Source organism: Prionailurus bengalensis, chromosome C1 (assembly GCF_016509475.1).
Source record: "Prionailurus bengalensis isolate Pbe53 chromosome C1, Fcat_Pben_1.1_paternal_pri, whole genome shotgun sequence".
Lineage (NCBI taxonomy): Eukaryota > Metazoa > Chordata > Mammalia > Carnivora > Felidae > Prionailurus > Prionailurus bengalensis.
In genome coordinates, this window is record NC_057345.1 from 149,752,117 (window position 1) to 149,764,249 (window position 12,133).

At 33.8% G+C, this 12,133-nt stretch overlaps 1 protein-coding gene across 38 annotated transcripts in view; it reads right to left on the bottom strand.

Annotated features, from left to right (window-relative positions):
- The window catches only part of BAZ2B (bromodomain adjacent to zinc finger domain 2B), a 326,925-nt gene that overhangs the window by 186,296 nt on the left and 128,496 nt on the right, over positions 1-12,133 (bottom strand). For 7 of the 38 annotated variants that reach the window (XM_043576821.1, XM_043576823.1, XM_043576801.1 and 4 more), the window contains exon 1: positions 7,523-7,890. The exons of 30 other annotated variants lie outside the window; for them this stretch is intronic. The gene's annotated coding sequence lies outside the window, so the exon portion shown is untranslated. Of the gene's footprint in view, positions 1-7,522; positions 7,892-12,133 lie in introns of those variants that run through there. One more of the 38 variants, XM_043576806.1, reaches the window with a different exon arrangement.

The following is a 12,133-nucleotide window of genomic DNA, read 5'->3' on the forward strand; positions in this document are numbered from 1 at the left end:
GATAGATAGATAGATAATGGGATATTACTGAGCCCTAAAGAGTAATGAGGTTCTGATACATCATATAACATAGATGAATCTTGGCACATTATATTAAGTGAAAGAAACCTGACACAAAAGGACAGATATTATATGACTTGACTTACAGGAAACATCTAGAATAGACAAACTGATGGGGACAGAAAGTTGATTCAAGATTACCAGGGGTTGGAGAAAGGGGGAAATGGAGAATTAATTAGTGCTTAATGGTTACAGAGTTTCCATTTGGGTAATGAAAAAGTTTTGAAAATAAAGCAGTGACTGTCAGACAACATTGTAAATGTAATTAATGCCAATGAATTGTACGCTTAAAAATGTTTAAAATGGCAACTTTTATGTTATATATTTTTCCACAACTTAAAAAACTCAGTACTACTGAATATCCCAAATCATTGGATTATACACCCTAAATGGATAAACTGTAAATTGCAGTATGTGAAATATCTCAGGAAATATGTTATAAAATTAATGTTTGAAGTCTTTCTTCAATGCTTGAAGTTCAGGTCCCTTTTCCTTTTTCCAGACTTCCTTGGTCATTTTAGTGACCTTTCTCTTGTTCTCAAATCATATTTCACTTGTTTATATTACTTACTTAGCAATTAATCCTATCCTCTTTTTGGCATCACTGGTGTTTTAAAATTACTGTTATACATTTAAGATTTGATTATGCTTTGTTTATAGAACAAGATTAGATGCTCATATTATCAAATCAAGACCAATATTTCATATCTGTTTGTACTCTGTTTACCAAACAAGATTAGTAGTAGCTCAAATTGTCAAATTAGGACCCAGTAGTTCTCTGCCATCTTCTAATCTTCAAAAAAATAATACTACATTTGCACAAATATAGAGAGTAAAAATTTCAATAACAAATGTTAAGAGAAAGCAGTCTCAGAAAAATATGATTGGAATACTCATTTGCTGGGCACTCCACAATTAATCAAGGATGTAATAGATTTAGTTCAGTAGTAATTATTTATTTTAATGTTTTATTTATTTTTGAGAGAGAAAGAGAGAGACAGAGACAGAGTAAGAGCGGGAGGGGCAGAGAGAGGGGGAGACACAGAATCTGAAGTAGGCTCCAGGCTCTGAGCTGTCAACACAGAGCCCAATGCAGGGCTCAAACCCATGAAACCTGATATTATGAGTGAGGCAGAAGTCAGACGCTGAACTGACTGAGCCACACAGGTGCCCCTAGTTCAGTACAATTATTAAAAATAGGCAATAGGATACTTTCACCAGAAAATTTTCTGACTGACCATTTTTCTTTTTCCCCAAAGACACTATACAAATAAAAAATAAAACAAAATAGGTGAGGAATATACAAACATTTAACATATATGCTAGTATTTTTTTATGCCTAAGTAGATGTGTTTAGGATATCTACTTCTAATCCTGAAAAGAATTAACTAAAACATGAGATTATACAGATAATTAAGTTACAACAGCCAACCAAAATTTTTGTTTACTGAAAAAGCTCATTTAATGATTACAGCAGTCTTGGGGCACCTGGATGGCTGAGTCAGTTAAGTGGCCGACTTCAGCTCAGGTCATGATCTCATGGTTTGTGATTTTGAGCCCCATGTCGGGCTCTGCACTGACAGTTTAGAGCGTGGAGCCTGCTTCAGATTCTGTGTCTCCCTCTCTCTTTCCCTCCCCCACTCGTGCTCGCTCGCGCTCTCTCTCTCTCTCTGTCTCTCTCTGCCTCTCAAAAAATAAATAAATGAGAAAAAAAATTAAAAAACAATTATAGCAGTCTTAAATTATACATAAGTATTTTGGGGTATAAAATGAAAAAGAAGGTAGACTTTAGAAAAAGAAATAGGAAGGATAAATATCTTTTTTTTCTTGTTCCTTTGAAAAATAGCATAAAAATTTGAGAAATATATAAAACAGTGCACTTGGAATAAAGTCATATAGTTATAGAACAGAAATATAAAGACTAGGTAAATTTCCTACATATGTCTTTAGTATATGCTTAAAACAACCTGTTAGGCATACAGACTATTTTAATCCACAGTGGAGTTTTTAATTGGTACTTTTAAAAATGTGCAAAATGCTTTTGTTAAAATATTTCTTTTCTACAGAATGTCTGAATGAACTTCTCTTAAGTGTGCTTTTAAAAACATATCATAAATTATATAAATTATATTTTGATCTAAAGGCAAATGTTTAAGCTTTTAAAGTATAGCATCAGTACCTCAAAAGTAAATCTGTTCCAATGAACAAGTATGTTTCTATTCTTTACTGAAGTAGAATGACTTATATTCACTTTTACAGTGAAAATATCCACTGACATCTCAGAGAATATTGCTTTTCCAGTCAGAAACACAGCTATTTATCAAATCACTTCCCCATAAAACAGCCAATAAAGGGAAGGAAACAAAAATAGGTTTCCATCAGATAAAATACATGAGTTAAACTCATTCTATATTAATTAAAAAGTCCTCATGCCCTTAATCTCTGAGGTTTTATAATTTACACATGACTCCAACAAACTTGGATTGTGATTTCAAGGTCACAGCATATTAGAAAGAGGGATAAAGATGATAATGATAGCAGCTGTAATTTTTCTAAGCGTGTATTAAGCACTACGCAGGGGGACAGGGCTGAGGGTGGAGGGACTGTCAGTAGTAGGTAATTGTATGAAAGTCGTGCAGAAATTAAAAAGAAAAACAAAACAAAACAAAACCCCCCAAAACAGCATCAACAAATGGCTTTAACTCTATGATGGAGAATCTATAAACCTTATGTCCCAAGGGTATCCCTATGTTACAATACAGGGTAACAAAAAAAGACAACTCCATGAAACCTTAAACAAACCCATCACTTAATATATCAACGACCTCAGGCAATTAGAATCTCCCTCAGACTTTCTCCAAGTGTAAAGTGGGATAATATTTATTTTATGGCACTATACTGAGAATTAACATATGTAATAGCACCCAGTACAACTGATTAATATAGTAGCCACTGAAATACTCTGAAAATTTAACTATCCAGAAGAAATTGTTCTTTGAAATAAACACTTTTATTGCTTTCCAAAATATAACTTTTTAAATTTTTTTTTCAACTTTTTTTTTTTTTTTTAAATTTATTTTTGGGACAGAGAGAGACAGAGCATGAACGGGGGAGGGGCAGAGAGAGAGGGAGACACAGAATCGGAAACAGGCTCCAGGCTCTGAGCCATCAGCCCAGAGCCCGACGCGGGGCTAGAACTCACGGACTGCAAGATCGTGACCTGGCTGAAGTCGGACGCTTAACCGACTGCGCCACCCAGGCGCCCCATAAATTTTTTTAATGTTTATTTATTTTTGGGAGAGAGGGAGAGCATGCGCGCGATAGTGGGGGAGGGGCAGAGAGACAGGGAGATATAGAATCCAAAGCAGGTTCCAGGCTCTGAGCTGACAGCACAGAGCCCGATGCGGGGCTCGAACTCCTGAACTGGGAGATAGTGACCTGAGCCAAAGTCAGACACTTAACCAAAGTCAGACATTTAACTGACTGAGCCACCCAGGCGTCCCAAACATTATAACTTTTTAGATGTTACTCTGGAGTTTGTAAATACATAAAGTAGAAAATGCCAAGATTCATTTAAGTGTATGAAGAATGCTCTCAAATCTCATCATAAGGCACCTCTTTGACCAGGTAAGTCCAATTCATTCTTTAGCCTCAGTTTAGATAGTATCTCTTCTGGAAAGCCTTCCCACGATCTCTACTTGCATATCTTCCAGACACTTAAAAATCCATCACATCCCAAACCGAAGTCCTGAATGCCCATCTCTATCCCAGACTTGTTCCATCTGAATACCTTCCCCATTTCACAGCCAATGGTAACACCATCCTTCTAAGTTGCTCAGCCAAAAACCTTAGAGTCATTTGTCTTCTTTTTCTCATATCCCACACCCAATCCACTGAAAGACCTTTTTGCTTGTACCTTAAAAACATCCAGAATTTGCTACCAACTTCAGTCAGATTATTCTATTAGCCTTCTAACTAGTGGTCAATGCCACGAGTCTCAAAACAGCAACTGGAGTGATCCTTTAAAAACATAAGACAGATTTACTGATAGCCCTGCAATGGCTCCTCAAAGTCGTTGTAGTGGTCTGTAAAGTCCTATATGAAATGACCCTTCTACCCATTACCTACTCTCCTTCCCCCCTCACTCTGCTCTAATCACAATGGTTGCTGTTCATTACTCTGAACAATTGACATATATTCCTGCCTCAAGCCCTCTACCTGGAAGGCTCTTCCTAAAGATTTCCACATAGCTAACCAATTCCTTGGTTTTTGGTTAAATATCACCTTCTCTGTAAGTCCCTCTTCAGCCTCTGCTACCCATCACCACCAAAGCCTTATTCTGCTCTACTTTTTCTATCTTCCATAACACTTGTCACCTTTAAACATGCTATACACTTTATTTATCATGCTTATTGTTTCTATCTACCCCACTATATGTTCCACAAGAACAGAGAGCTTTGAAAGTTTTATTTACTGATATATCCCATGTACCTAGAACAGCACACCAAATGCAAATTAAATATGTGAATAAAGGAATACATTAGAGGGATGCCTAGATGGCTCAGTCAATTAAGCATCCAACTTCAGCTCAGGTCATGATCTCACAGTTTGTCAGTTTGAGACCCTCAGCAAGATCCTCTGTATCCCTTGCTCTCTGCCCCTCCCCCCACTCTCGCACACTCTCTCTCTCAAAAATAAACAAATATTAAGAAAAAAAAGAGAATACATTAGATACTTCTTGTGTTGCCTGCATCCTGCACTGACTAGTATTATATGTTATCACATTGTACTGTAATATGTAACAGCCTGTTAATTTTCTGCCGCTTCAACTAAACTGTTTCTTGAAACAAAGAATTTTATTTTGTTTTCCATTATTGTTGCTAGTACTTCCTTATAGTGCCTGACACTTAGTAAGTACTCTGCATTATTTAATAAATTGATGGGGAAAAAAAAAACTATCTAAATCAAGGTGTAAGCACCTTATTATCTCCAAAATACAAACACAATGCTTAAAGGCATGACACCGAAGACTGAGTTCTGGATTCTGGATTCTGTTACTGTTTTTGGTCTGAATCTGGCCCTTACTGGCTAAGGAACACTGTTGAAATTATTTAAATTCCCTATCACTATTTCCTTATCAGTACAAATAGGAGTAATGATGGTATCTAAACCTCAAGTGATTATCATGAATATAAAATACAGGTAATAGTGAAGGAGTTCAGAACATGCAACACTAGCATATTGACTATTTTGAGTTAAAGGCACTTGAAAAACAGTAAATATAAGGAAAGCAGATGACCTTCCTTCTTTTTCTTAAAAGCAAAAACTGAAATTCTTGTATGAAAGATGTCCTCCCTATACCAGAAGGAAAGTAGCACTCTTATCATCAAGGACAAAAAGTTGAGACTAAATTAATCCTACACAAACAGACTTTGTTAAAAATAATTATTCTCTCCCTTTGGCCTCTGCACATAGGTTAGTCACTTTTCCACAATTGCCTCTCTTTGTTCAACTTAATATAAAACAAGTAGGTTTTGCCATTTCTTTGGGTCATCATTTCTTATGCAGTCTCCCATGTCACACAAAACTTTTATTAAATACATGTGTATGCTTTTGTCCTGTTGATCTATTTTGAGTCCATTTAATTTTCAGGCCCAGACAAAAAGAACTCTAAAAGAGTAAAGGTAAATGTTTCTATCTCCTACAACAGAATTAGCTCAATGATTGGTACATATTAAGCAGTCAATAATTGAAATCTATTACTTGTTATTACAAATTAAATAGAGGAACTACCATAAGTCCTATTTCAATAACTTGACTAAGCTAAAATATTCACTAAATATAATCTTTAGAATCTCCTAGAAAGCACCAATAATATATATTAAAAATTATTGAGTTACCTAAAATAATTTTGATAAGCATTTTGGAAAAAAAATACATTAACTCAACAAAAGTAGAATTATATTTATATTATCCCAGAATATTTTTAAGTATTTCTAGATGTTAGGTTCTAAACTATATTAAATAATTGTCTTTAATGTTTAATAATTTCATAATGTTTTCTTTTAAATGGCCAGGATACCTACTACTAGAGTTTAAAAATAAAACAACTTGGGGTGCCTGGTTGGCTCAGTCAGTTAAGCAGCTGCCGTCAGCTCAGGTCATGATCTCATGGTTCATGGGTTCGAGTCCTGCATTGGGCTCTGTGCTGACAGTTCGGAACCTGGAGCCTGCTTCTAATTCCGTGTCTCCCTCTCTCTCTGTCCCTCCCATGCTCGTGCTCTGTCTCTGTCTCTCTCTCTTGAAAATAAATTAACATTAAAAAAATTTTTTTCTAATCAAATATCTTACTAATTAGATAAACTATGCTTATAGGCCTTTAATATATACACACATTCTTCCTTCTATTCTGAATAATCTCATTTCCAGATATGAGACTTTTGAGAAAAAGATTTAAGTACATTTGTGACTCTTTACTAAATCACCTCCAAGGTTTTCACTTCTCATTTTAGTCATGTATCCAACAATAAATATAATCTTTTGGTAATGTTATATTAAGAACTGAGCAAAACTAACAATTCAGTCCAAATTAAAAGACCAATTTTATGGTGTTTATTTTAAACCTTATTTTCTCTTATTTTATAATAAAAATGTTTCTACTGTTTTATAATAGAAATAATTTTTCTATTATTTCCCTGCCTACTGTGACTCCTAAATGTTTTCCTACTCTATCTCCAGAGTCAGTTCTCCATTTTATAAAATACTTGTGAAAACTAATTTTCTTTATAGTTTGTACTGACACAAAGAAATAAACAAACATACACATTTTACTAAACACTCATATGGGCAGTAGACAAGAAAACTGAGGTAAGCAGTTTAGATGATTGTCCCAAGAACACAGATGGAGTGACTGCCAGCTTTAGGATTAAAACTAAGAAGCTCATTATTCCCTTCTTATATTCCGAGTACTTAATATTGTTTTTACATCACAAGGATCTCTTAACTAATCTAAAAACAATAATTTAATAATTAAAACAATTATCAATAATTATGACAAATGTAAACAGATTTATGAAATCTAGTAAACAAAAGTAAAATTAATTCATCCAAATATTCCCTGAAAAAACCTGATTTACCACATAAGTTGTTTTTAAATTTTTCCTTAGAGAGCCAAGAAAGTGGCAGTCGAATATAATTTATCATTTCAATGTCTTTTTAAAAAAACAATTTCTTGAACCAAAATCTACAATGAGTATATGAGACCACACAGAAATACTCTTCATTTAAAAAACAATTCTCCAAACTTAAAACACTAGTTTCAACTCTAATTGTAAACTTAAACTTCAGGATATATTTATAACACATATATCTATGAAAAGACAATGCTAAAAAGTAAAGAAAACACCAAATACTACTGCATTTACAAGAGAAAAAGACATACAGTATAACATTAACAGCTTACTGTGGAGAGTGGGTTTAATCAGGAAGTAGCCATTATCCTTTCGATTCAGAGCAGTGACAGCACTCCAAAACAACAAGCCGTGGTATTTTTCAGTTAAAAGGAATGAAAGAATACCTACTATTGTGTCCTAGCTTTGCTGACCCCAAAGGTCACCACATGTCTTTTAATCAAAAGCTATCATGAAAACATAATCCAAGTAAGCAATTACAATGCTCTATTTGTTGAAACACCTAAAATCTACCTAACACAACCTCTCTCCCTCAGTTACTCACAAAACATGGCTGTCTTATTCAGAGATTAGCAATTATTGTAATGAGATACTGTCGGAGAGGGTCAAATAGTACTTCCTGCAGTTTACACATCTTGATTTCCTGGTAAACAAACTGAAAGGCAGGTGGAGCACTTAGATCACCAGTAAACGTGAATGCTCACGTGACAAAACTAAGCCAGGTAAGGTGGATGTCTCAAGTAATCGCTCTTTTCTTAATTTTATTAACGTCAAAACAGACAATAAAGAGTTCCTTCTTCCTTTTTCTAAGGAGGGTTTATTCCTGACATGCATAGGCACAGTTTATAATAAGGAATGCTTGAAAATGAATCTGTTTAAGTAGGTTTTGAAAATTACTTCTGGCAAGTAAATTGTAAAAGACAAGGCAATGCTAACAAGGTATATTAAAAAAAAAAAAAAAACAACTAAGAATAACTGTTCAAACACCTGCTAAATATAAAGAAAAGTCTTTAAATTTCAACTGCTTCAAGAAAGTAGATAAAAGAAGTTTCTGAGTTACAATTAAATTTTAGTCAAAGCATAAACCTATTTTTATCAGGACAAGCTCCTACAAAAATATTACTTTATAATTTATGTGGCAGTCTTTGAAAAAAACCTCTCTCAATTATCTGAATCAAAAAGTTTACACAACTCGAAGCTATTCCCAGCATCCTTTAAAATTCTTATTTCAAAAAGAAAACAAAACTGAAAATATTTATCTGTGAGCATCTCAAAAAAATATTGTTAGCTTGAAGACTAAGTTTTCTTGTCCCTAGTTTTTTTCCCCCCAAACGGCTGTTTTTTTCCCTGTCTGAAATTTCTAGTATAGGTGAACGAGGGTTGGTTTAAATTACCTAAGGGTATAAAACAAACAAACACATACTCTGTCAACGTGATAAACTAATTCACTACTTTAAAAATATTTAGGTGATTTTTTTCTTAATCTACAAAATTGCATTTATCTTAATTCTATTTATATCAAGGCCATGCATGCATCTATTTCCTAACTACTAAGAACATAGACTGCTTTGATTTTAAGGCAAAAAGCTCTTAATGACCCTTTTACAACAATATAATCATATCACGGCATTAAATTATATTATTTAAATCATATTTACTCTATTTGCAAATAAAATTCTTATGTACTGAAATAGAAAACAAAATAAATTAATAACAGAACACCCAAGTATAGAAAATTGTGCCAGGAGTACAGAAACTCAGAATGGGTCTCATTTACAAACAATATGTGTCATTGGAAAGGAGTGTGTATTCAATATTAAACATTAACACAAGTCGCTAATCACCACCTTTACTACAATGACACATGAAATAGACAGCAAATTTTCAGAAAACTATGACTAAGGAGTTAACAAGTCCAGCTGAATTTCTTGGTCAAATGAAATAATTCAAATATTCTACAGTTACCTGAAAAACAAAACAAAGCCCTTACTTATTTCCTTTATAGAAAATTTAATATATAATTCATAATTAAATATGTAGCTTTGACTGTGATTCATATACAAAACAAAAGTAAAGTTTAAATTAGAAAATTATCAGTTCAGTTAATTCAAAGATCCACGACTATCTTAGCTTTCTATAATAAGTCAAATTTAGAGGACAATGAAATAAAAATATAAAGGTAACGAAGATAAATTTGAAATTTTGTTTCATTCAAGATGGCTTTTACCAACAAGCAGCAAGTTTTGGTATTAAGAATTTACAATTCAGCTGAAAGGGCTGGGGCAAAAACCAGGGTAATATATGTGGTCCTCTGTGAGCCAGAAAAAGACCCCTCTGAGCTCACATATGAGAAAAAGGCACCCTTTCCTCCTCTAGGATGTATTTCAGCCTTACTTGTTTCTCTCAAGTTAGGCACTCTTGTGTAAGCACACTTAGCACAATGAGCTATACCTGGTAGCCCTGTACAGGCAAAAAGCTTCAGAAAGGATTCCCCTGCCCCCCTGGCAAGTCTAAGAAACCACACAGGAGATTAGTCATCCATGACTTAAGAAATTTATACAGAAAGAAAAAAGGAGACAGGGGAGGGGACACCAGGGAGAAAGGTTCCTGCTTTTATTTGCTTGTCTTCTGCTGGCAATAAATAAGCTTTTATTGGTTATTTATATCCCATTTTATTCCAAAATAATTTAATGTGACTTACAGAAATATGAGTAGTAGAACAGATGCTTTCAAAATATAAATTAACATGAATAAAGGGAAAAATAAGAGGAAGGAAGATGAAACACAAGGTAAACTTGAAACACAGAAACACCTATCACAGTTGCCTTACACAATTCTAAGATGTGGGTGGTTCAGCTCTGAGCTACCTAGCTATGGAAGTAAAGTGGGAAACAAGATCAAATTACAAAATTTTAATTCTCTGTAAGATGTGTTACAAACCAGCACCAAGGCTTTTCCTAGCACTCCGAATTGAGAGAAATTTCTTTTATACTTTTTAATAAAGTAACACTGGACAATTCAAATTTTTTCCCACAGCATCTTTACAGAAATTAAATAACAAACTTCATATGAAAGTTTCTTTTAACATTTCCTTAGCACAATGAAAAGTTACCCAGAAAATAAGCCATCTTGCTAGGAAAGCTTCTGTAATTTGTCTAATCTGTTTTTTTTTTTTTAAACAAACACTAACCATCCCCAAGGATCTCTTGTTGAATTCAGTCTACTCTCATGTTCCAAATTCATACTTTATTTTCTAAATTCAGGTTCTTTTGCTGGATGAGCAAGTAAAAACAGGGAATGCAAGCTCTAACTGTGGTTCCACATCAGACAAGGGAAGACACTGGTAGTTAGGTAAATCTAGATACTTAAAAGGGAACTTCACTTTTTTTTACTTACAATAGTTCCTCTCTTCTTTGTTAGTGACTTTCCATAATCCTGCTCAATCCAACAGCCTGAGAGCCCAATCTATGATGACTTTTAGTGCTCCTTAGTTTGGTATTTCCAACTAGGGTAAAGAAATCTGACTTAGGGTTTCTAGATTCCTAAGTTGTCATTCAGTCTGCACCAGTTTAGATTCATTTTAGAGCATGATTTTTGAGTGCTTTTACAGCATTTGCTTTTAATATTCTTGGTTGGGGGAGGAATGGAAGACAGTAGTGAAATTAATACAAACAGAATTCCTATCTCTCATTTTATTATACAAGAAAAACAAAGTTGGCAATGGTAGTATCTCAAAATACCACATATCTGGACTGAATACCACTAAAATTTAACAATGTTACAATCTGATTTTCACATGTGGCAAATCACATCTTCCATTACAGCTGAGTTGGTTGCTTCTCAGTCTCCCCAAGATGCCAAATTTATGTTCTGTTTCCCATTGCTTTTCCACCTCATTATCAGCTTAGACCTTATCACTTTCAGCATTCTCCTCTCTCACAGCCTGACTATTTGGTCCCATGAAACCTTCTTTCTCTACTTGATTTAGCTCTATATTATTCTCTAATTATTTTAGGAATCTCCCTTACTAAATTTGGTAATTCCTTATTCTATATTACTGACTGTGAATCATAAGATGCAAACACCTTAAGTACAAATTAACTTACGCATTAATAAACTGCTGTACATATTTATTACAGCTCATGTTTGTCCAACATGACCAAGATATTTATTAAGATTGCATCAGGTGAGCCAGAGGCCATTTTTTACTATATAGGTAATTTCTAAATGGTGTACACAGTCAACCCATATTAAATCAAACCTTAGGCTTTTCTACTTTCAAGATGGTCTAAGGAATTTTAGTTGTAAGAACAACTTTTGAGAACACTGCCAAAAATCAAACAGATTTGATAAAATTGTCAGACCTAAAAATGACCAAAATTAAATTACAACTGTGTCTAATATAGTTTGGTCCATATTTGAACTCATATACATAACCCAAAGAGTTAGGCAGCCTACTCCCTTATTAAATGAACTTTTTCAATGTGTAGCCACTAAAATGTGTTATATCTGAATTTCCTCTTTTATGAAAATTCAATCTAAGTATATAGATAACCTCAATGTTCAATTTTCGCTATTGCAAAAGGTAGCAGTATTTACATTTGGCATAATGTGTACACTTGCTTAACATTTTTCTTGCGATAATAAAAAGCACTTCTAACATTTAAAAATGTTAGAAAGCATATGCTTAAGAAGCTCATGTCAATTAGCAGCTTAAATCAATCAAGATTAAATTCTAGTCATTTAAAAAGTTATAGGATAATTAAAATGGTCACAATATTAACCGCCTTATAATTGTTTACCTCAAAGAACAAAAGTAGAAAACATATGTCTAAAATAAATCGAAAAGCTTTCAAGCCAACTAAACAACAAAAGAAAGAATA